This window comes from Acanthochromis polyacanthus, chromosome 14 (genome assembly GCF_021347895.1).
Source record: "Acanthochromis polyacanthus isolate Apoly-LR-REF ecotype Palm Island chromosome 14, KAUST_Apoly_ChrSc, whole genome shotgun sequence".
In the NCBI taxonomy this organism is placed as follows: Eukaryota; Metazoa; Chordata; class Actinopteri; family Pomacentridae; genus Acanthochromis; species Acanthochromis polyacanthus.
Genome location: NC_067126.1, coordinates 18,602,832 through 18,627,569, shown reverse-complemented (window position 1 = coordinate 18,627,569; position 24,738 = coordinate 18,602,832). Strand labels below are relative to the sequence as shown.

Sequence of the window (24,738 nt, the reverse complement as noted above, 5' to 3'; positions counted from 1 at the left end):
GGACATTTGACCTAAATCAAACTGATTGACTGAAGTTGTCCAACTGTGGGCAGAGGTATCCAAGTCCAGCTGCAGAGACATTTTTCAATTGTTGTTTTACAGACTCCGTAGTGTGTTGGTGCGCTCAGCAAGAGTTTCCACTCACTACTAAAATATGGCACATTTATTATTCAAATTTCAGCTGAGGGAGGAACCAGATCTCAAAACTAAATTGTTGTAATGCCGTTACAGCCCATTAATGCATTGTAACTTTGCGATTTTATGCAAACATGTTAAATTTCTTGGTGACACACAATGAAACCAGATCTGCATGCTACTAAAATGTTCAGTAAGTTTAAGATTTGACATATGCGAAAAAAATTGATTTGTATTAGCTCCACTTAGGCACATCTGGTAAACTTTCTGTTTTCTTTTTTTTCCAAGATACCCAACAGAAACCTCCACAGCAGGATTATCTATCAACAGGCTCCCATGTCTTAGTGAGAAAATCTTCTCTAAGATGATTAGATTAGTTCCATTATGAATAATATTCTTCTGTGATATCATCCATTTATTCAAGTAGTTTCATGACTGAGGATATCCTGTTAGCCTTCAAATTATTTCCTTCGCAGTCTTCTTGCATTTCAGACCAGCATCACTAACAGTCACTTCTTTCTCTATTTACGTTGTGAGCGGAAATCCCTTCATTTGTGCCTGGCAGACTCATAAACGACTTTAGATTTTTGCAGTCGGGGAGGCTTTTCATGGATAAGATGTAATGCATGAAATGTTGATGTAAGAGAGCAGAAAGAAATGTTCGTTGATCTTCTGTCAAAAACTATTTGCAATAACTCTTCTTGGCTTATTTTAACCTTCTACATCTCACAAGAGTGTTTGCTGTGAAGGACAAAAAAGTTAAGAACTTTTGAGCAATTTAAATATTTATGATTGATGATGGGTTTATTTGTTATTTTTTTCTTTATGACTGACGTCTGTCTAGCCCTCTCTGGGTTGGTGTGTTAGCTAAACCCACCCATCTGGCAAACCAAAACCTCATTATATTGCAATTGATATGCCAGAATTTGAATCCACAAAAAGCTCTTTTATGCTCTCTGTGGGTGTGAATCATCCACAGTGCTTGTGTCTACTCCAGTCTGATAGTGTGTGGGTTCAAGGGATATTTGTACTCGCTGTCACAGGCTTTGATAATGTTTGCCGTCATGCTTATTATCCACAGGACAGTTTGTGGTAAAACTTTATCCAGTGTCTGAAGAGAAAAATCTGACCAGATGAATAAGACGGCTGCCAAGTTATTTATCCAACTCAGTGCTCGGCATGACACCGAGTCTCCTTTATTTTCATTTCCTTCAACAGTAGTGAAGTGGTTTGTGGCTACACATTAATGAACTCAGTCTGATGTCAAGGGACAAATGTAAGCAGTTTATCATGTAGTATTATGTGCAAGCCACAGATATGAGTGACATTAAAAAGATGAAATAAGAAGAAATACAAAGCTTCTCCTTAAATCTCAAATATGTTGGTTAAAAACAGACAATTTTCTTGTGCTATTAAAATTGGCTGCTAAAACTAATGTAAAACCCAGTATATGCTACTCTTCTTTTTATCTTTTAATGGTTCATGCTATCTTTTAACTGTTGGCTATTCCCATTTTTGAGAACCTTGACACGTACTCAGTCATTTATCTAGGACACTACATTTTCCCCTACTTAGAATCTTGCATTATCCTCATCACACGTCTAGTTTTACTAATGCGTATGATGATTAGCTGTTGTGTTTTGCCTCAGTCTTGCTTCTAATTTCTCCCAGTAATCACTGGCAGCACTGTAACAAAATATCTCCTACAGCCTAAAAAACATTTTCCCTATAGACCATAGATATCCAGGAGACATCTGTAAAACTATTTGCAGGACACTTCCAAATGCAAACACTACATACCCTTTGGATTATTCATATTTTATATTTGTGAAATATTTTTATATCTAATTTTTGTGTGTGTGAAGCCCCAGAGCTGTTTCTCTGTGTGCTGAATGTGTGGTTCTAAGCTGCATTCATGCAATATTGGCATTCATTTTAATGTAAAGGCTGCGGTGCATTTGCAGGTATTCTACCACCAGTGTGTCGATAACCTTTTCACCAAGTAGGAGATATTGTTGCTGTCAGAAGTTCCCAATGTCTCTGAGTTTGAGAAGGCTGATGTGAATGTTTTTTGCACTCAGCTACTTATGTATCTCTGTCACATGTCAAGTATTTTCAGATAACAAACGACACAGTCCTCTCATTGCTGAGTGAATGATTAGTATGAAACAACTGAAAAAGGCTGCTGTGAAAGCCTGGAAAAACATCACAACAGAAGGACGCAAAGGTTTGGTGATGCCAGTGGGTCACAGGCTTGATGCAGTTATAGCACAGAAAGGATTTGCAACTAAATATTAAGCCCTATTTCCTTTCATCTATTTTAAGTCCATCTGTTCCAGTACTTTCGCTTACCTAAAAATGTGGTGTCCCATCACAAATCATACTATCTTCTAAGTTTTGTATCAGTTCCAGATGTAAATATCTGGAAATAAAAGCTGAAATGTTGATCTCTTTTTCATATTCTTCGCTTGATGTCAAACCCAAATATTTTCAGTCTACAGCAACAATAAAGGAACTGGCCTCACTGTTTCAATACTTTTGGAGGAAAGTGTGTATCTGAATATGTATATATGATAGTGTTATTTATTGCTGTATTACAGTTATATTTCTTAACTTGCCCGATAACTTTTTATAAACATTTCATTATTTAATTTCAGACTCTGTAGTTTATGGATCCATTTAGGCTAGTCACAGAAATATAAATCACAGATTATCACAGCAATTCAAGGTAATAGCTTCCATTCAGTGATTGAAATACATACGTCTGTCAGCCACAACATTAAAACCACCTGCATAATACTGTGTACATCCCCATCATGCCACCAAAACAGCTCTGACCTGTCAAGGTCTTGGCTCCACAGGTACATTTTCCCCACGACTTGTGTGGTCACTACAAAATGCATGACAGTTTTGAGCTTGAAAATATCCAATCAACTGTCGTTGTTTCTCTCTCTGGTGTCCATGAATCTGATGATAATCTGATGATACTCTCAAAACAAAGTGATTTCTAATAAGACATTATGGAGTGTTAGTTGTTTTGCAAGATACTGGTGGGTGCTTTTTATCTTCCCAGGACACCATCTGGGAGATTGCATAGAAAGTGGCTGTCTGGAGTTCACTGCAGCCAAATGGACTTGAATGTTTGAATATGGACCCACGTTTTTTTTTAAAAAAAATAAATTACCTATAAAACGAGACATCTGATGTCTTTTTCTGCCTAAAGCTCTTCACTGCTTCAAGCTAAAGGACAAAAAACAAGTTCAGGAACATTCTTTCCTGAAGTGTCATTCTTTGGTGTCGGATGCTAAAACTTGGGCTGGTAAAGAGCCACGCGTCCGCTGAGGCAGCCCGAGGCCAGCTGGCAGTGCGTTGGGGAGAACTTGGTGGTGAGAACCACATCGCTGTGCGAGTAGAAGGAGCGGACCTCCTTGAGGCAGCTGGTCTGGACGGGCATGCAGTTGGCCAGACGTTAGCAGCAGTTTCTTGGTTGAACAGACGCTGGATCAGAGATCTAGGGAATTAGGATGCTGAGTCAACACTATGAACTCTTTGAGATGTTTCTCAAACCATTCCTGAACAATGTTTGCAGCATGGCGGCTAGAATAGCATCCACATAACTACCAGGACTGAAAGTTTTTCCAGCAGAACATTTTTCAAAGCATCCCTATGCCGGCTTTCTTTCTTTCCAAAGTGCAGCCTGTTGCCATTTCTTCCCCCAAGTAAGTTGTGGGCACGAACCAGGCCATGGTGAAGGTAGAAACTTTTAGCGGTGGACAAGCATCAGTTAAGGCTTTCTGTTAGGTCTGTGACTACTCAGCCCCATGAGTAGCTGTGATGCTGTTAAAACATTTCTATCATAGCTAGCATTGAGGTTTTCAGAAACTTGTGGGACAGCAGACCTGCATCCGTGAGCTTTTGCACCCACGACTCTGTCACTGTTCACTTGCCACCTAATACATCCCACCAGTTGACAGGTGCCTCTGTAATGAGATAAACAATGTTTTTAACTTCATCTGCCAGTGATTTTAAGGTTGTGGCTGATGTGTGTATTTTGTTTGCCTGTTTGGAGAAGCAATCAGCACGTTTCTGTGGTTCATTACACTAAATCCCATGCTTAGCAGATGGGCATAAACAGCTCCTGAAGGTGAAATCAGCAACATAATCATACAGCAAGCGAGTGAAGAAACCAATTCCTTCACTTCCACCTCATCATGCAAATCTGGATAATTTCATCACACACTTATCTGCTCCTTCATTAACACTTTTCATTTTGGTAACTGTATAGATTTGACATGTGCTTTAATTCAAAATGCAATCAACAATCTCATAGAGCCGTTGCAGCTACCAGTGAGGTTCAGTCCTCAGTCGGGTGGTGTCCTTGAATACTGGAGGAAATATTTCACTTCTCTTGATTATTCAGTTCTAGTTCACGGAGCCGTTTTCAATCATGGAAATGAAGGGCATAAATGATGTGGTGATGCCCTCTATTTGAAAAAGTTCCTCTCTGAGTTATGAAAGAAATTTAGTATTGATAAAAGGCCTGCTGAACATTCGTGTGCAGGTTTATGCAGCCTATAGTGATGCAGGTGTGGGGTGTTTCTGGAGCACACAGTCTGCTTCCAAAAGAGTCAAGTCAAAGAGTCAAATCAGCCGTAGAGTTTGCAAAGTGATCACTGCGAGTCTCTCATGTGCTGCTGAATATTCATTTGATCACAGGGCATAGTGAGGCTTCGACCCAGACTCATCAGTGGCAGACATTTACCTGATGTGTGTCTTTGACATGTTTTGGTAGTCTGTCTCTTCAGTCTGAAAGATAATCTGTTGGTGGTTTTAACATCAGCTTGTAGAGATGTCATCAACTGATGTTAATTACTTCCATGTTGATTTGTCAGTTTTATCATCTGTTTTTCCTGGCAAATCAGGGGTAAACAAGGAATTGCTCTCATGTAGTCTGTATATTTGCTATGTGATTGTCAGTCATTTTGCTCGCACGGACAGAAAAACTGGTACATTTGTTCTTAGCTGGAAGGGACCAGAAATTGGCCCTGCTGCTCTGACCTAGACCTGTCAAAGACAACTGATTACATACCGCCTTTCTTTGCACTCCCCAGAATATGTATACCAGCCGTACCACTACCTAAAAACACTGAACCTGTGTAATGAATAGGAAGGAATCGATAAGGATTAAGAAAAAAGAAAAATGATAAATACCATCAAAAGTGTGATTGCGAGTTTGTGTGTTCTACTGGGACTAATGCTAAAACAAGCAATGGCATCCTGTGTGTGTGTGTGTGTGTGTGTGTGTGTGTGTGTGTGTGTGTGTGTGTGTGTGTGTGTGTGTGTGTGTGTGTGTGTGTGTGTGTGTGTGTGTGTGTGTGTGTGTGTGTGTGTGTGTGTGTGTGTGTGTGTGAGGAAGAGGGAAGATGTAGAAATAAATGACTGATCCGATAATTCTAGACAAAGCAGTGTTGACCACACTGTAAAGTCACTCTGTCAAACGGATGTCTGTGAACTCATTGGATGAATCACCCAAAAGAACAAGTGATCTTGTATGTGTGAGAGAAAGAGACAGAAGATGTAAGAAATGATTAAACAGATGATCAGTGCCCTCCAGATAGAACACACTGATGGCAGTTGCATAAACTGTAAAGCGATGCTAAGACTGGATTCTCACCCTCTAAAAAACCTCTTCCCTTCCCTTCCATGCTGTCTCCCTGTTGAAATTTAAAGACATATGAAGCTTTTTTTTTGCCTTACCAAACATTTTATGTACACAACTCTCACCTGGTCTCTCTATCTCTATCTGAAATGACAAAATAATAGTTTCAAAAATGCCTAGTTTGTTCGCCAATAATACTTTTTTGCTCAGTGGACTTCAGAGGAGCCTAATGCTAATCATCCTCGTCCCTCATAATATGTTGTTGAGCCCAGCACTCAGTCCATTGTTAGTTTCTGTTCTTACCACAGGTTCTACATTCCCTTTTCTCTCCCTCTCATCACTTCTCTTCATCCTCACTGTGCTGTCACCATCATCATCAACCACGGCTGCTGAAGAAAGTCCTGCAGCAAACATGTCTGGGATTTTTTCAAATTTGGCTGCATCTGCCCGAAGGGCATGTCTTTTTTTGGCATGCAATTTCTCTGTGCATCTCGTGCATTCTGCCTTATCCATGTTGACAAAAATTTGTGTTGGTCCTGAAGGCATGTCGGCCCTCTGGGAAATTGTCGAGAAGACCAGTCCAGACCTGTGATTTGCTTCAAAATACAGTTTGAAGGGTTTACAGGATCTATTAGCAGAAGCAAAATATAGCACTCATAATCATGTTTTCATTCTTGTGTAATCGCCTGAAAATACACATTTTTGTGTGTTAGTTACTTCAGAATGAGCCACTTAAATCTACAGACTACCTGCTGTCATTTGTAGGGTGTCAAAAACTCAAATATGTACAAGGTGTCATTTGGATTTGGTGCCAGCTGTGTAAATATTCAACTTTGATCACATGTAGGATTGTTTCAGTTTAAAATATGAGAAGTGGTGGTGATGTAAGTCACTGTGCTCTGAGCTTGGAGACTGAGACTTTTGTCCTGTGTTGGTTCATTGTTTTGTCACTTAGTTGAGTTGAGTCTAGCTCTCGACCCCTCTGCCTCTTCTGTCCCTCTCTCGGCCAACAGGCAGATGGGTCCACCCACATAAAGAGCCGGGTTCTGCTCAAGGTTTCGTCCCTGTTAAAAGGGTGTTTTCCTTGCCACTGTCACCTTAGGGCTTGCTCTTGGGGTTCAGGTATATGGGTTCTGTAAAGCATCTAGAGACAATTTGACCTGTAATTGGCGCTATATAAATGAAATTGAATTGAAATTGAATTGAATTGTTTTGTGTTTTCAGTGTTGTTTTTACTCACGGTTTATTTTACTGTTTGGTCAAAGTTCAGGCATAAAAGCTGGTTATGGTTAGACAAAGATCATGGTTTGCGTTATAACACACCCTTTGACGACATTAACCGCATGAGGCAACAGACATATTTTATGGAGCGGTCTGCTGGGGCAGCAGCATCTCAGCTGCTGACAAAAGGAAACTTGATTGGGGGATCAAAAAGAACAGCTCTGTCTTGGAGAGCCTCCTGGACCCAGTGCAGGTGGCTGGACAGGGTCTCTCATCCCATGTATATCATTCTGAGGGCACTGGACAGCTCCTTCAGTGGCAGACTGCATCACCCCAGGCGTGTGAAGGAGTGTTACCACAGGTCCTTCCTTCCTGCTGGTATCAGACTCTATAATCAGCACTGCTCCCAACAGACCACACACATTAATGACAGTTAGCCACCTGTCATATGCAAATAAACCAAAGTGCAATTCATTCTTTTAAATATTCTTAAATTTGTGTTGCTAGTATCCTTTTGTTCTTCTGTTTTTCTTATTTATATCTTTAATTTAATGTTGTGTGAAGCAACAGTTAGTGACATCAGCAGAGAACGTTTGGCTACAGACTCATACCTTCTAGTTCTGACATTCAGGGAAAGCCATAGGTTCTACTCACCAAAAATGGATGCTAATGGGCATCCTGTTTGTTCAAATAAGATGCCAAAGTGTCATGAAGAAGGTGCAGAAAGACTAGTTGGTAGAGACCAGGCTCCTACAGAGGAAGTGGGTTCTTATCAGCTGAGCCGTCCATGTTGTTCCACCATGTTTGTACAGTAGCTCAGAATGACTAAACCTTACACTGACTGAAGGAGAACCTGTTGTGTTTATAAAGTCCCCCGTAGGCTCAAATACATTTCAAAGAAGGAGGCCATGGTAAGAGGTTTTTAATTGGTTGAAAACTGCAACCTCATTGCTTGATGCCACTTAATTTTACACACTGAACCTTCAAGGAGCATATTTCAAGTGGAGAAGAGGGAGAGTATTTGTTTGCAGTGTAAATTTGAGCTGGGCTGGATTTTAAAATCCTATTTACTGTAAATGGACAGTTAAACTCCTTCAGTCCTTTTTGATTTGCCAACAGCCTCACTGCTTGGTGATAAGGGAGAGCATTGAGTAAGTATGTCAGACTTTTGGGGGCAGCAAACACTCCATGAGCAGCTACTGTTTCATCCATTCAAAGTGCAGCCAACAAACACACAATGCATTTATAAATAAGTGAGTGAAAAGTAATTGCAATGGGATTTCATGCTGGTACTTTTCCACTGAGCAGCATGAAATGATAAAGCTCATTACCTTGCTAAGGAGTCGGGGATGTGTTGACTGTAGTTTTTCATCTAACAGCTCACTGTGATTTCTTTTTTCATTTTGCCCTGAAACTTTTCAAAAATAATTCAGTGCCAGGAACTACTCGAAATGAACAAATTGTTGATTTATAGATTTTCAATGAATGATCATGATCACCACTAACCTTAATGACATTTTCACTGGGTTTCCTGGAACTGCTTTTTAATGAAAGACACCCGTGTTTTGATATGTGAACATTTTTAATGTTGATGCAACAGCAACAGGAAAATGTTGGATTTGCTTCAGCAGTAGCTTCATACAGCTCTGATAAAAAAGACACCATGGTGTCAGTGAGCTTAGATTGACAGGAGTACTGGATTACATGCATTACATGTGTACAGTGGTGGAAGTACATCTACATGAGTATTGTACTTAAACCTTGTCTGCTTTATTGAGCATGAATTTGATGACCCTATCTTCTACTCTATTACATTTCAGAGACTTATTTTGCTCCACTATGACTGTCTGACTGCTTGAGATATTTTAAATTTTAGAATTTTTTTTTACAAGAAAACATATGGAGAACTTATAAAATATGTTGCATTTCTACTTCACCAAGGAGGTAGAGCCTCGCCAGAGTTATGTGACGATCGGTGTTGGTTTGTCTGTCTGTCTGTCTGTTAACAACATTACTCAAAAGCAGGATGAAATTTTCAGGGAAGGTCAGAAATGACACATAGACCAAGTGATTAGAATTTAGCAGTGAAGCAGCTCATAGCCTGGATCTACAAATTTGTTAAAGATTTCTGTATCGTTGTGAGATACCAGCACGGCTTGTGGGGCGTTTCCAAGTCCTGTCAATTCCAATACATATTTAGGTCACACGATTCAGTATCTGTACATAATGTACACATGCATAACACATGCCTGTGCTCAGTGCAAGGTCATTTTTTTCACAAATTTTTTCAAGATTTCATCCATCGGAAATGACACATCGACCGAGCAACTTTTGTGCTTTTCTCGTTATACACACGTGGACAAAATTGTTGGTACCCCTCAGTTAAAGAAGGAAAAACCCACAATTCTCACTGAAATCACTTGAAACTCACAAAAGTAACAATAAATAAAAATTTATTGAAAATTAAATAATCAAAAACAGCCATTACTTTTGAATTGTTGATTAACATAATTATTTAAAAAAACAAACTAATGAAACAGGCCTGGACAAAAATGATGGTACCTCTATAAAAGATTGAAAACTATTTGACCAGAGTGACATGATTAACTCAGGTGTGTCATTTAATTGACATCACAGGTGTTTCCAAACTCATAATCAGTCAGTCTGCCTATTTAAAGGGAGACAAGTAGTCACCCTGCTGTTTGGTGAAAAGGTGTGTACCACACTGAACATGGACAACAGAAAGCGAAGGAGAGAATTGTCCCAGGACATCCGAAAAAAAATGATAGACAAACATCTTAAAGGTAAAGGCTATAAGACCATCTCTAAACAGCTTGAAGTTCCTGTGACAACAGTGGCTCATATTATTCAGAAGTTCAAGACCCACGGGACAGTAGCCAACCTCCCTGGACGTGGCCGCAAGAGGAAAATTGATGACAAATTGAAGAGACGGATCGTTGGAATTGTATCCAAAGAGCCCAGAGCAACCTCCAAAGAAATTAAAGGTGAACTCCAAGGCCAAGGTACATCAGTGTCAGATCGCACCATTCGTCGTTGTTTGAGCCAAAGTGGACTTCATGGGAGACGACCAAGGAGGACACCACTGCTGAAAAAAAGTCATAAAAAAGCCAGACTGGAATTTGCAAAAATGCATGTTGACAAGCCACAAAGCTTCTGGGAGAATGTCCTTTGGACAGATGAGACCAAACTGGAGCTTTTTGGTAAGGCACATCAACTCTATGTTCATAGACTCAAAAACCAAGCATACGAAGAAAAGAACACTGTCCCTACGGTGAAACATGGAGGAGGCTCAGTAATGTTTTGGGGCTGCTTTGCTGCATCTGGCACAGGGTGTCTTGAAAGTGTGCAAGGTACGATGAAATCTGAAGACTATCAAGGCATTCTGGAGAGAAATGTGCTGCCTAGTGTCAGAAAGCTTGGTCTCAGTTGCAGGTCATGGGTCTTCCAACAGGACAACGATCCAAAACACACAGCCAAAAACACCCAAGAATGGCTGAGAGAAAAGCGTTGGACTATTCTAAAGTGGCCTTCTATGAGCCCAGATCTGAATCCCATTGAACATATGTGGAAGGAGCTGAAACATGCCATTTGGAGAAGACACCCATCAAACCTGAGACAACTGGAGCTGTTTGCTCATGAGGAGTGGGCCAAAATACCTGTTGACAGCTGCAGAACGCTCATTGACAAATACAGAAATCGTTTAATTGCAGTGATTGCCTCAAAAGGTTGTGCAACAAAATATTAAGTTATGGGTACCATCATTTTTGTCCAGCCCTATTTCATTAGTTTGTTTTTTAAAATAATTATGTTAATCAACAATTCAAAAGTGATGGCTGATTTTGATTATTTAATTTTCAATAAATTTTTATTTATTGTTACTTTTGTGAGTTTCAAGTGATTTCAGTGAGAATTGTGGGTTTTTCCTTCTTTAACTGAGGGGTACCAACAATTTTGTCCACGTGTGTACATTCAACTGTCCAACAGTAAATGCAAGTAAGGATAAAACAATGCTCATTGCGTAAATATTTCATAGTTTATTTTAAAGTTTGGACTGTTGGTTGAACAAAACAAGCATGTGAAGGTTAATCTAGAAAATAATCAGTGTATCAATTCAGTAATGACTCCGCTCACCCTGTTCGCTCCCACTGTGTACTGAAGCAGGGAACTGAGAAGCTCAATCAAACACACTCCAATTAGAGCAAAGACAGGCAATTAATTGTTCCAGTAATCTTGTTAATTGCTTTCTAATTACCAGACAGTTATATTTTGTCCATGACAACGAGACAGTGGGTCCGTATGTTTTGTGTTTGAGTATGTGTGTGGAGGCATCAATGCTGAGGCCGTCAGCTTAGATTGCAGTTTTGATGAAGGCACATTCAGCGCGACAAGACTGGTGTAATAATGATAATAATAGAGATTTATCAACAACATGTGAGTGCTTGAACACGCATGAATGAACCCGCAGAGCTTCACAATTTCACCTGCACACAAACTTCTCTGAGGGGACATTACTGATGTGTGCTGACTCAGTGGCAATTTTCCAGATGATCGCCTAGACTGTGATCAACGAGCCGACGTGACAGGTAAAACCAAAGAAAGAAAAAGTCATCTTAAAGAAAGATCCTGCCTTTTAATATATGATGTGCTGTCTTGACTGGGGGAATGACCACCAAGTGAGCCTTGTTGGATAATAAGTTACAAGCTGCATCATTCCTCTACGTGACATTTTTAGCAGCATATTAACATTGGGAATTTGTTTCATTTTTAAACTCCAGAACAAACTGCCACAATGCATCATCCCTCCAAGGTTTACTGAAGCTGAATCAGTGGAGTGTGTACTATTGATAATACCTTCATTTGGACAGTTAGTATCATTTATTAGGATGGCAGGATAAAGGATGGCAAGTGTTTACCAAGTGGCCTTAAAGTCCCACTCTGGTCATTGATTAAAATCCCCAAAAAGTTTTCTTTGTTCATCAAAATGACATGTTTAGAAGATTTTTCCATGAAAATAACCCCTTTCTACCTTAAAATAAAAAATAAAATAGAACTCTGCATTCTACACTCCATGCCTCTTTGTGCACACGCCCTTCTGCTGCTTGCAGATTTTCTATTTGCAGTTTGGTTGGAGACAACTCCTTAATGTCAATAATGAAAGTATGGATAAGACATTCTGACACACACTACCAGTCAAAAGTTTAGACACACCTTTTCATTCAATGCTTTTTATTTATTTGTATGATTTTCTACATTAATTATGATTAATACTGAAGACTTACATTTTTTCGTTTACAACATAATTCCATATGTATTCTTTTATAGTTCTGATGTCTTCAGTATTAATCTACAATGTAGAAAACAATTAAATAAAAACCACTGAATGAGAATGTGTGTCCAAATTTTTGCCTGGTAGTGTACTTGCACCTCTCCAGAAAGGTAACCCCACTCACTGGTTCACTTGGTATAAACACAGCAAATGGATTTGTGCAAAATAATGTTTCAGAGAAATTAAATGTGACATAATATAACGCATGTAATAGGCAGTAATTGTTTCTGGCGTGCTCATAAAACAAATGCAGTATCCAGCATTCTGTCTACAAGTGTCCTCTCAAACTGTTCCTGAACAGTTATTAGCTCCAGTAGTGACATGACCTATTCTGTTTCAGTCACAATTAGTTGACGTACAGGAAGAGATTCAAAGAAACGTTGGTGGTGTAGTTGCAGAGCAAAACAGACATACGCTCACTATTGTGTGGCCAACATGTGTCGGCTAAAGCATTGGCTCTGCTTAGATTCAACACAGAGCATAACTCAAGCTATAGAATATCAGGACAATCCAATCAGAGGCAGAGTGGAGCACATCATATCTTTCATGAAGAAGAATGATATGGAAAAGTCTAACTTGCAATCTTACAGGACTGATTCCTCAGGTTTGTTTCACACTGCACTTTCAAGTTGGAAAGATTCCACTATAGTGTTGACTAATTATTTCACTCATATTATGTCTCCTAGCATTTAAAAACACACCCTATGGACATATTAAGTAGGTAAAAAATAGATGGATATAAAGATTTTCATTGGAGAGGTCTTGAGTTCCATTGTTCCACCATTAGGGATAAGGAGTGGTACCACTAGATAGGGATACATATTACCAGTTAGCTGAAACAACTGGTCAAGCAATGTGCGGAAGATTGATCTGCAACATTGTTGATAGTCCTATTCATTTTTAAACCAAAAACAAACCTTTTCAGGCATCTAATCTAAGGATTTATCTATTTTCTCTGTTACATCGTTGTAAATCCAATTTTGTGGGGTCTTACAGTAATAAAACAAAACATAACTAGCAAAAGCCAGGCTTGACATATCGGAGATTTAAAGTCAAATTGCTACAAACCAATTGCTACACAATGAACCTGGGGCCTTTACAACCTCAGGTTGTGAGCCTAGTGCAAATGAATGGTGTATGACGTAATGTAAACTGAGCTTCTGCAAAACAATGATGTGACTAATTTCGCTTTAGCTGTTTCTAACAATCTATGGTATCATCAACCTGGATTTGTGATGATTATCTGAAATAATAACACAGTTATTAAACAAAGATTTTTATCAGCCTGGGAAGAGATAATATGTAGTGTGTGGTGGCGATGATTATATCCCTGTTTCATTCTTGTTAACTTGTCAGACAATGTAGAAAGAAAAATAGTTAAAGAGCATTAACTGTATTGTGATTTTGACTGCATTAAAACACTATATACACTGCTGTTCAAAAGATTAGGGTCACTTATTTGTCCTTTTTGTGAAAGAAAATTATAGAAATACTGTCTAGACATTGTTAATGTGGTAAATGACGGTGCTGAAAGGCTAATTGATGATTAGAAAACACTTGTGCAGTCATGTTAGTACATGAATAAAAGTGTGAATTTCTTTGGAAAACATGAAAATGCCTCAGTGACCCCAAACTTTTGAACGGTAGTGTAAGTGACCAAAGAGAGCACTGAACAGAGGTACACACTGCACAGTGACTGTTAAGCTTCATGTAGCTGGTATCCTTCACCTCTACCCACACTGAATTTGGCACAGAAATTGCAACCATGAATTCACAAAATTAGGCAGCTTTCCACTGCAAGACCTCGGGGCAAGCACAATGTGGGGTGCATGTTTACAAGAACTGCCCTGTGATCCACCATTTCAGGCCAGCCCGATCTCACGAGGATTCGTGAAACTGTCACGTAAATTTTTGTTTCGGCTTCGTGCGCACCAACACGATTTCGTCATGTTTTTCGTGCCGCTCACCACGAAATGCACACCAATGTATTTTAAACGGCGGACTTTTCGTGCCACTCAGAACGTATTTCAAAAGAATGTGTATATTATATTTTTAATGTAAAACCGCGGCGAATCCAACGCTATATTTTGCATGACATCGTCCCTAAACATAACCCTAACCATAATCCTAACCATAACCTAACCATAACCTAACCATAAGCCGGTGGTACACTTACCAATTTGCATAGGAATTTCAAGAATGTCCGGCGGCCGGCGGCCGCAAACGCGATCACACAAGCAGTATACGCCGATGGACAGCTTAGATCGTCATGAATCCGCCGGTATAAACCACTTTCAGATGTGATTACCACAGCGAAAAACATTTCGTGGTGAGCGGCACGAAAAACATGACGAAATCGTGTTGGTGCGCACGAAACCGAAACTAAAACTTACGTGACAGTTTCACGAATCCCCGTGAGACCGGGTTGTTCAGGCTCGCTTTCTCTGTTACAGTGCAGCTTTGACCACTGTGTTAACTCAGAATGCATCAAAACAACAAGAAGCAGAGTAACTGGATTTTACTCCAGTGCTGTGAGCATGCTGGCAACAGAACATTGGACGGCTTTTGTGTCAGTCTATATAGTGAATTTCTGTTGTCAAAGAAGTCAAAGAATGCTCCTATTCTTCAGTAGGTACTTTTTCTCCTGTGAAAATGATCATCCGAGAGGTTCCACAGTAGTGGTTCTTGGAGTCGGAACACACACAACTAGTACTACTCTATGTTTTATAACGGCAAGTTGTAATATTGGGTTTTTCAGCCATACATGTCTGGAGCTGATTCTAAAGAGAATACAGAAAGCTCCACCCTGCATGTTGTCAGCCTTGGTTTCTTTGATTTGGTACGTATGAAACCCTGGAACTCTGATTCTGATTTTAAGAATGTCATCAGTGCACTAGAGATTTACATTGAAAAGGCTTAGTCATGCTGTTGACTACTTATTTCACTCATCGTGTGTCTTCTATCATGTTAGCAAGGTAAAAAAAAAAAAATCAAGGAAGTCTTTGAAATAGCCATGTGACGTGGTTTGTTATCTGCCAACAAAAAACACAAAGAAGAAAAACAAATTTAGCTGTTTTTATTAGGTTTGGTCATTTCACACAGCAGCAACAGCGATTTGGTTTCTCTGATTTTCTCTGAATTTGTTTGCTGTAAATTGCTGCCTACAGTTAAATGAAGTGACTGATGAGAGGCAGACTCAACATTACAATCTGTACTTAGAATGAAGAACCAGAACTCCTGAGTTGGGTGCTGATTTAGAGTGGATGTAACAGTAGGAGCCTCCAGTTTTACATCAGAGAGTTGTGTTAATATCAAAGGTTTAAAAATAAAAGATAACATGAATTTAAATTCAGGCCTCAGCCTTTCATTATGGTGCCTTCTTTGGGTGGACTTAGAGTAAGGTGGCAAAATGCATCATCCTCCCACATTGTGTCAGAACAGTAGCAGCATCTGTGACATATTGTTCAAATTCTAAAGCCTTCAATTATAGCTTCCTCCTTTGTACAATCACTAACATTTTAACATGTTGGAAGGCAGTGTACTGATGTGTCATTATTCCAAGTTTTGTCGGTGCTGTCAGAAGGCTGATTTGATGACAGCGTGTGTGGACAGCTGTTGAGGTTATGAATGATTATTAGTTAAATCTAAGACATGATGACTTCATCAGCACAGGGTTTGACATTTTCAGAACATGCTCAATAATCATTGTGATGGATGGAGGAGGTTCCTCCAAGCCCTGGTGCTGCAGAAAATCATCAGGCAGGATTGCTCACACCTGGAAGAAAGTGGGTGTGGCCACTGGGCTGGGTGTGCAAAGTGCTGTTCAGGGCAGTCAGTCTGTCTCTGGCTTCCAACCTAGCTGGATCTCCCACTCCTGGTGTTAGTTTGGGCTTTTTTCTTTTGTTTAGAGGAATATGTTTGGTTTTTCTTTTAGTGGACTATGTTTGATCAATTCTTAATTCTTTGATTTGTTATATTCATTTATTTGGTTTACTTTATATTCTATTCAGCATAGTCTCCACATGTTGTTGTGTTCTTTGCCACAGAACGTAACAATCATCAACAATAATTCAATGTGGACTCCTTACAGCCCTGACTCCAACTCTAGCTCTAAATGTCTGTGAAAGAATGGAGCACATTTAACGGAAACTGTAGGAGCCATATTTCATTTTTGTTTTTGTAATTTCTCACCTAAAACCCCAGAGGGCTGTGTTTCTTTACCTGAGGCTGATGGCCTGGGCGGAATGAAGGCACTTAAGTGACTGTGTGATTTGGTTCAGGTGTTGTTGGACAGAAAGAGAGGCATGCAGTTTTCGACTGTGCTCGACTTGTTGCGTTTTATTATTTTGTTTATGAACAAGTTTTAGTTACGGGTAAGATGGACAATAAAAAATTGGGATTATTCTGACTCTTCAGAAACCGTTTATTTAAAATTGAGTGCACGTCGAAACTCTTGACCAGCTATCCACAACCAGCAGGGCTAAGTAGAGGACATAGCCACTGTAGAAACAGTCATGTATTCTGGTCTCAACATTAGAGTGTTCAGAAGAACAGACAAGAAGACTGTGGTGCTTGGCAGGGAGTTTTCACTGGGAGAACATTATGTCAAATCACAGTTGGGATGTGTTGCCTCCATATTTCAAGATAATAGTGGAGTTGTCGCTTATTAAATAAATTGCTTCTGGAGCCATAAACTTGGCCTGGCTGACCAATAAGTTTTGGTTCTTGTAAAGGTCATGCGGAGAATACATTTACAGACATTTTAATACATGCAGACCTGTTCAATTACTGTAGAACCTTTAATTATCTGTCAAACCTTCAGGGAAAAATGAGTCATGGCAAGATTCTCTGAAATTGTTTTTATCTTAAACACAGTCTGGACTAGTTTGCTCATTCCTTTAAACTCCCTTTCTCTCCAGTCGAACACTGCATTAATATTTCAGCGTTGTTTCCATTCTCTTTTCCTCCTCACGACTTGTTTATATCTCAATTTTCATTTTTTTTCTGCTTTTGTTCTTATACTCTGAATACCTCCCTCTTTATTGTCCTCAGAAACTTTGATTTGAATCAGCCTTTAACATTGATAAATGTTCATGTGCTCTGAACTGGAGGTGTCATCAGTGACATTTTATAGCACTGACTTTGAATCAGCATGGTACAATTAGAGCTAATGAACTATACGTCAAAGTGCTGTGTGCTTTCTTTTTGTACCTTTCATCTTAAACGATTTAAAGAACTTTAGTTTTTCAAAGGTACATATGAGTGTGTGATGTATATGACTGCAGACCAGTGGCGTGTATGTGTTGTCTTTTCTTTCAACTTTCTTTGACTGTATTAAGACAGAACAAGTGTGGTTTTTAACTGCACTTGCATACAATATATTGGCCCCATTTAACTGAGTTTAGCTGTTAGTGTGAAAACACAGAAGGTGTTGAAATAAGTGCATCCAGACAGAAAACATGATGTCTGCCTAAAAGTAAATGTGAGTTAGAGTGCTGCTTTTCCATCACTTATTTTCTTTACCTTTAGTTTGCGCTGCTTAAAAGCCATTCAGCAAAAAACAACCCCGTGACGATGAGGCCAGTGACCCTGCTAGGCAACAGCATGCATTGCTCTGTAGTTGATCTGTCCTAACAGCGAGTAGGCTCGAGTCACATCAGCAGGCAGATGGACTCGCCTCTGGCCCCGCAGCGATGCTGTGTTTGCACATGTTGAGACCTGTCATGTGGCTGCAGAACGCTGTGAAAAATGAGCTCTCAAGCAAGCAGTGGAGCCTGTGCAGAGAAAACAAGACACATGTGAGTTAGACAGACAAAAAAAGAAAAAAATCTTAACACAATAGGTAGCAGAGCAGCACATTAACAAAGCAGCATCAGTTCTTCACCACAACAAATAATCCCTGCATACTCACATATAATAAGTTGTTCTAAAACATCTCAGGTGACAATCCATAAGTCTACACCCATTCTAGTGACTATGCTAACAGAGTTTTAAACAGCTTGTTACAATTCAACCTGACAGAGGCACAAACATGTATATGTACAGTTTTTCACAATCCATCCAATAATTGTAAAGACATTTTGCTTAAAATCTGAAAATGTCAGTCTAATGGTGCTGTAGTCGGTGGGATTGATCAATGAATGTCTGTACACAACTTTGTGGCAATCTATCCCTGGTTGTTAGTTTTGTATAAAGGTCTTGGACTGACTGATGGTGAAATCCATAATGGAACAATAAAAAATAACTCTGCCAGGACTACTTGTCTACAACTACCCGTCTATCCATCCATTTTCACATGTTGAAGGCAAGTTACATCCTGGACAGGTTGCCAGTACATTACAGGGAAGATCTACATACCGTTTAAAATTTTTTTTGAAGTAAAGCTCGTTTAGTTTCTTTTTAGTAAAGCAAAAATAGCTGATATTGATGCCTCGTTAGTATTTAAATGAAGATAGCGCTTTCATCCAAAGCACTTTAAATGATACATCACATTCACACACTGATGGTAGGAGCTGCCATGCTAACCACGACCCATCAGGAGCAATTAGGGCTTAGGTGTCTTGCTCAGGGACACCTCAACATGAGCACGACGGGCCGGGGGATTGAACCGCAAGCCTCCGGTTGCAAGACAGCCACTCTACCCACTGAGCTATGCCGCCACATATTTGATGCTCTTTTGGAACATAAATTAGAGCATACATAATGTAGTGTTGAAAACAGTGATAAAGAGGTCATTAAAGATGCTAAGATTTTTAATATATGTACAGTGCTTAGCAAATGTATTTGACCACCTGTCATGAAAACAAGAAAACACAAATATTTTAGAAATCTGTCAAAAACTTGTTTCAAACTAAAAATGTATTGTTATTTATCAGGTAAATAATAAACTGGGAAAACTAAAAATCTGAATATTTTGTATGACCTCCTTTGACCCTGATTAGCTTGCATTCTGGCTTCCATTGTTGTTATGGACTTTTCCACAGTCTCTTTTGTTATGGAGTTACAAATAATTTCTAGCTGTTCCCAGAGGTTTGCTTTGGATGAAACTTCTGTGCCACTTATTTTTGAATTCAATAAATCCCACATCTGGTCAAAAAGGGCATTACACTTTTTGAAGGTAGTCACCTTTAACAACTAACATTTCAAAAAGAACAAAACATACATAATACTACCATTGGAATGACTACTAATACTTGTATCCCAATTTAAAGTACTGAAAAGCAAAAAAATTTAATGCCCTTTTTGTGTCACAAGGTCTAGTTTAGAGCCATACCTGTAGATATCATGACATGATGACACCCATTTGCAATGCATACATGTAATTATAACATACACATACAAATTACATGTACCAACTTGAATTCAGGGAGCTCTGTAGTAGTTCATCGTTGATTAATTTAAAAATAACAACAATAATGTTGAATTTTACAGTATCAGTGCAGTAGGATTAAACATGTTAAATTTAATTGTACAATGCTATGTTACAAGTAAAAGAACCTATACCAAAGTTATAACTTAGGTATACCTAAGTTATACCATTACACTTTTTGAAGGTAGTCACCTTCAACAACTAACATTTCAAAAAGAACAAAACATACATAATACTACCACTGGAATGACTACTAATACTTGTATCTCAATTTAAAGTACTGAAAAGCAAAAAACGATTTTGACATCACCCATGCCATTTTGAGTAAGAATATCTCAGTAACTAAAAATATAACCCTGCTGCTTTTTTGTACAGTGATAGAAGACAGATGGAACTGTCTTGTAGAAAAATTTGGGGTCTCTGGTACCTGTCCCACACTGAGATTTTTGCCACCAAAAATAGCCAATTAAAAATCTTGTCCAACTTTGGGAGCTCATATTTTCCAAACTGAGGTACCTAGAAAGCCCCAGTTTGCTAAGTTATCACACAAGTTTGTGTAGAATGGAACCCAGGGGTGTTAGAACACTTCTGTGCAGTATTTCTAGTACTTTTAAGGTCCCAAACCCCACTCGTGAGTAGGTGTCTCTTAATTTTTCGCATTTTTAGCAAGCCCCTTATGGCCTGCAGAGTGTAGGGAAACACCTGGGGATGTTTGTGGGGCACTAGCTACATGCAGAGGCCTTGTATACCAACTCACAGCTCTCTGGTATGTCTAGAGGCTGAGAAATAACCACTTAAAGATGCAAAAAACGCTGGCGAGGCTTTAATAGCCCAAATTCTGAAAATTTCAGACCCCCACAACTCAGAAACTATTTGAGCTACAGGCCTACAATTTTGGATAGAAAGTACTTTTGTGACTATCTAATGGCATGCAAATTTAGGACTAATTTGAAAATGGTGCAGCAACACTCCCAAGGAATATCTGGTCATTTCACCTGGAATGACCCTTCTTCCAGTCATCTGGAGTCCAGTGTTTGTGCTCCCTGGCAAATTTTAGGTGTTTCTGGATGTTTTCAGGCCTCAATAATGGGTTCTTAGCAGCTATTCTTCCCTTTAAGCCTTGTTCCTTCAATTGTCTGCTTATGGTCATTCTGGAGACTTTCTCAGATTCAGATCGAGGAGAATTAATCTCTGCCTGAAGTTCAGCAGCTCCTTCTGTCTTCAGTACTTCAAATCAGGAGGTGCCTGACATCTGCTTCAGTTAGCTTTGGTTTTCGGGCTTTTCCTTGGCGCCTTTTGTAAGTACCAGTCTCTGCACTGGAGTCCAAAGCATACTTGAGCACGCTGTGAGAACACTTTATGTCTTGCCCTATTTGTCTCAAAGAACATCCTGCATCATAAAGTGCTTGAATTCGGACTCTGTCTTTCTCAGTGGTTCTCTATACTTCACTATTTTCATCAGGAATAAGAAATTTCCAACTGAACTCATATTTTTCTGCTCAAATTTGTGCCAGCCTATTAGAATTCTCTGAGAAATCAAAAATTAATCAAGGACAACATACACCCACTAAAACTTTTCTGTTCAGGAATGCAAGCAACGAAGTGTAATTTGCTATCTTAATGGGCTTTAATATTTTTTATTCTATTTTTGTAAAACAGTAAATTTGAAAATGCATGGATAACAGCATTAACTATTATATTATAGTATTTAAGACATCACTTTGATTAAAGAGCTTACACATACTGTTAGATTAACCATTACAGAAACATTTAAAAAATATTTTGGTAACTGAAATATATAAAGATGTAATGTAGTATTAAAATCACACTCTTTCTATGTGTATGTTGTAATCAAAGCTTCGATGTTCTATGCTTTGGTTGCTGGTCCGACCTGCATGTTTGTCAGTGCATATTAGTGCAGGTTGAAGCATGTAAGTCCCTCCCTTTGAAATTGCTGGCCAAGAGTTACCTTCCACACTGCAAGTGCAGTCTGAGCATTTAACCAATGCCCTGAAAACCAAAAAAATTAAGAAGTGTATGTTAATAATGCTTTTTGTTGAATTTAGGCACACTGTCTCTGGCACCTTTGGAAAAAAGATAGACAGATGTGAATGATGAAAGCCTGCCTGCATTTGACATTAGCACCGAGGGCTTCCAGCAGCACCTAGAACAAATTGCTAGCTTGTGTGCCCATCACTTAAACTAGTAGGTACAATATGCTTATATGTAAGCAAACATGACAAGAGATTTATGTGTTTGTCTCTCTATGAAAACAGCTTTTTGCTTTTGTTTTTTCTCCCTCTGTTTTCTCTTTTTTTGCTTCTCTTAAATGACATTGGGATAAACAATTCCCTCAGCAGTCCACATGGTATTAGAAATGAATGTGTTTATACTTGTGGTCCATGGCAGGAAGCGTTGTCTCTAGACAGATAATTTTGTGAATGTTGAAAGGCTGTTTGGTTGCAGCATTAGTCCCATTAAAAACACTGCAGGGAAACATATAAACAGCAGATTAGAGAATGAGGATGTGTCCTTCTAAGGAGTAAGCACATGACTTAGGCAAGGCAGCCAGCTGGTTTAATAGCAGTGGTGTTTTTCAAAACCTATCCTTAAGTAAAAGCACTAATACCACACTGTAGAAATACTCAATTACAAGAGAAGGTCCGGCATTGACTTAAGTGTAAGTATGTAAGCATAGTCAGAGAAATCTACTGACATATTCAAAGCAGACGAACCAGTGCAGAAAAATGTAACATCGCATTACAATACATTACTGAGACATGAGTGTGTAGCTTACATCTTACTGTTGTCAAGGTGGAGCTGTGTGAATAGTTTTGAGTGTCTACCTGTAGGTCTCTTCTCTTTTGCTGGATGTGTTCTGAGGTGTCTGCTGCTGTTGGCTCCTCAAACATCCAGCTGTTTAAAATGTTTAAAATGCCCGGGTTTACCAGAACTCCTGTGACAAGAATCTGACAGTTCAGTTCTGTTTTTGGCCTTCAACCCATTTTGTAGTTTGCTCCTTCCCTGTGAAACTTGACAATTCGTTATTCCCACTGCTGTTGTGGTTTTAACAAGTAATTTGGTGTAAATAGATTAATTCACTTTCACTAAATCACTAATTCACAACACCTATCATGTTTTATATCACCAATCCTGTGCAGCAAATAATCAGTTTCAAAAGCTGTCAGATAAACTTTGTGGAGTATAAACTACAGTGTTTTCCTCTGAAATGTGGAGGGCAAACACAATGCTTGAGTAAATTTACATAGCACATTCCACCAGTGTTTAACAGACAGAGAGACTATCATGTGGTCTGGAGGTCAATGCACTCATTTTCATTTTGGTGAATCTGTGGTAAAATGACATCCAACAGTGCAGGGGGCTGACACTGCGGGTCATTTTTTGATTTTGGACTTTTTTTATGGTGAGAATTTGCAGTACATCTGAAAAACAGGATAAGACTGGGAGGAATAAAACATCAGCCAGTGTGATTTCAATCGTGTCCCACTCAATCAGGCTTTTTTCTCCTATAGGAAAACAATGCTGCTGCCTTTGTCATGGGCCTCTGACATTTTGGTGATAGAATGTAGATGTTAATTTTAATAAATAGTCTACGAGGATAGCATACTTTTGTCAACTGGTGTCCATTGTAGCAAGTCATAGTTTAGTGGTACCAAGCAAAGAGCCAAACAGGCCTTGGTCGTCAAATTACAGTTTCGGATATGTGTAGATAATATGGCAAGACCATACCACTCAAAAACTTGGGGTCACTTAGAAATGTCCTTATTTTTGAAAGAAAAGCATTTTTTCAATGAAGAAGACAATAAATTAATCATAAATACAGTTTAGACATTGTTAATGTGGTAAGTGACTATTCTAGCTGGAAACGGCTGATTTTTAATGGAATATCTCCATAGGGGTACAGAGGAACATTTCCAGCAAGCATCACTCCTGTGTTCTAATGCTACATTGTGTTAGCTAATGCTGTTGAAAGGCTGATTGATGATTAGAAAACCCTTGTACAGTTATGTTAGCACATGAATAAAAGTGTCAGTTTTCATGGAAACCGTGAAATTGTCTGGGTGACGCCAAACTTTGAACAGTTGTGTATATTTACTATGAGCTGACATCATGTCACAAATACCACACACATGACTGTATACAGAGCTCAGTGTTGTTATCATGAATCTGTTTGAGTGTTTGGAGACAAGCTGCAGCATAAATGCAACTCACTAATACTTCTCTCTTCAATAGAATTTGTCAAGAAGGTTAGTCCTCTCATATGTGTGAGTTAAACATAACACCTGGCAGAGTGTTAGCTTAGCATAAAAACTGGAAACAGGAAGACACAGCTAGTCAGGCTCTGTTGAATGTTAAAAAGTAATATGACTACCTGCAACTCTAAAGCTCACTAATTAACATTTTACACGTTAACATGAAATTAGATGATTTAGAGAGATGACAAGTTGTTTGACAACGAGACAAATTCTGTTTCAAAGTAAAGTCTTTGATGCTTAAATGATGACCTCTTGATGTCAACAAGGCTCCAAGTCACTGCTACTGTTTAGGAAATTGTTCTTTACATTGTCATCCTTGTTGTGTTTGCACAGATGAACCTTCTGAACCGTAGACAGTTTCTTGGTATTTTTTGCTCTTGTCACATTTTCCTCACTCATTTTTTTTTTTTTTTTACTGTAATATAAAGTCCTGCAGGGCTGCTCAGCGGCGTAGTGGTTAGCACTTTCGCCTTGCAGCAAGAAGATCCCTGGTTTGAATCCCGGGGTGGGCCTGGGATCTTTCTGCATGGAGTTTGCATGTTCTCCCTGAGCATGCGTGGGTTTTCTCCGGGTACTCCGGCTTCCTCCCACAGTCCAAAAATATGCTGAGGTTAATTGAGTTCCCTAAATTGCCCGTAGGTGTGATTGTTTGTCTGTATATGTAGCCCTGCGACAGACTGGTGACCTGTCCAGGGTGCCCCCTGCCTTCACCTGAGTTAGCTGGGATAGG

General features: G+C 39.2%; 1 protein-coding gene across 1 annotated transcript in view; it reads left to right on the top strand.

Annotated features, from left to right (window-relative positions):
• The window catches only part of gpr39 (G protein-coupled receptor 39), a 54,269-nt gene that overhangs the window by 28,061 nt on the left and 1,470 nt on the right, over positions 1 to 24,738 (top strand). The window lies entirely within an intron of this gene.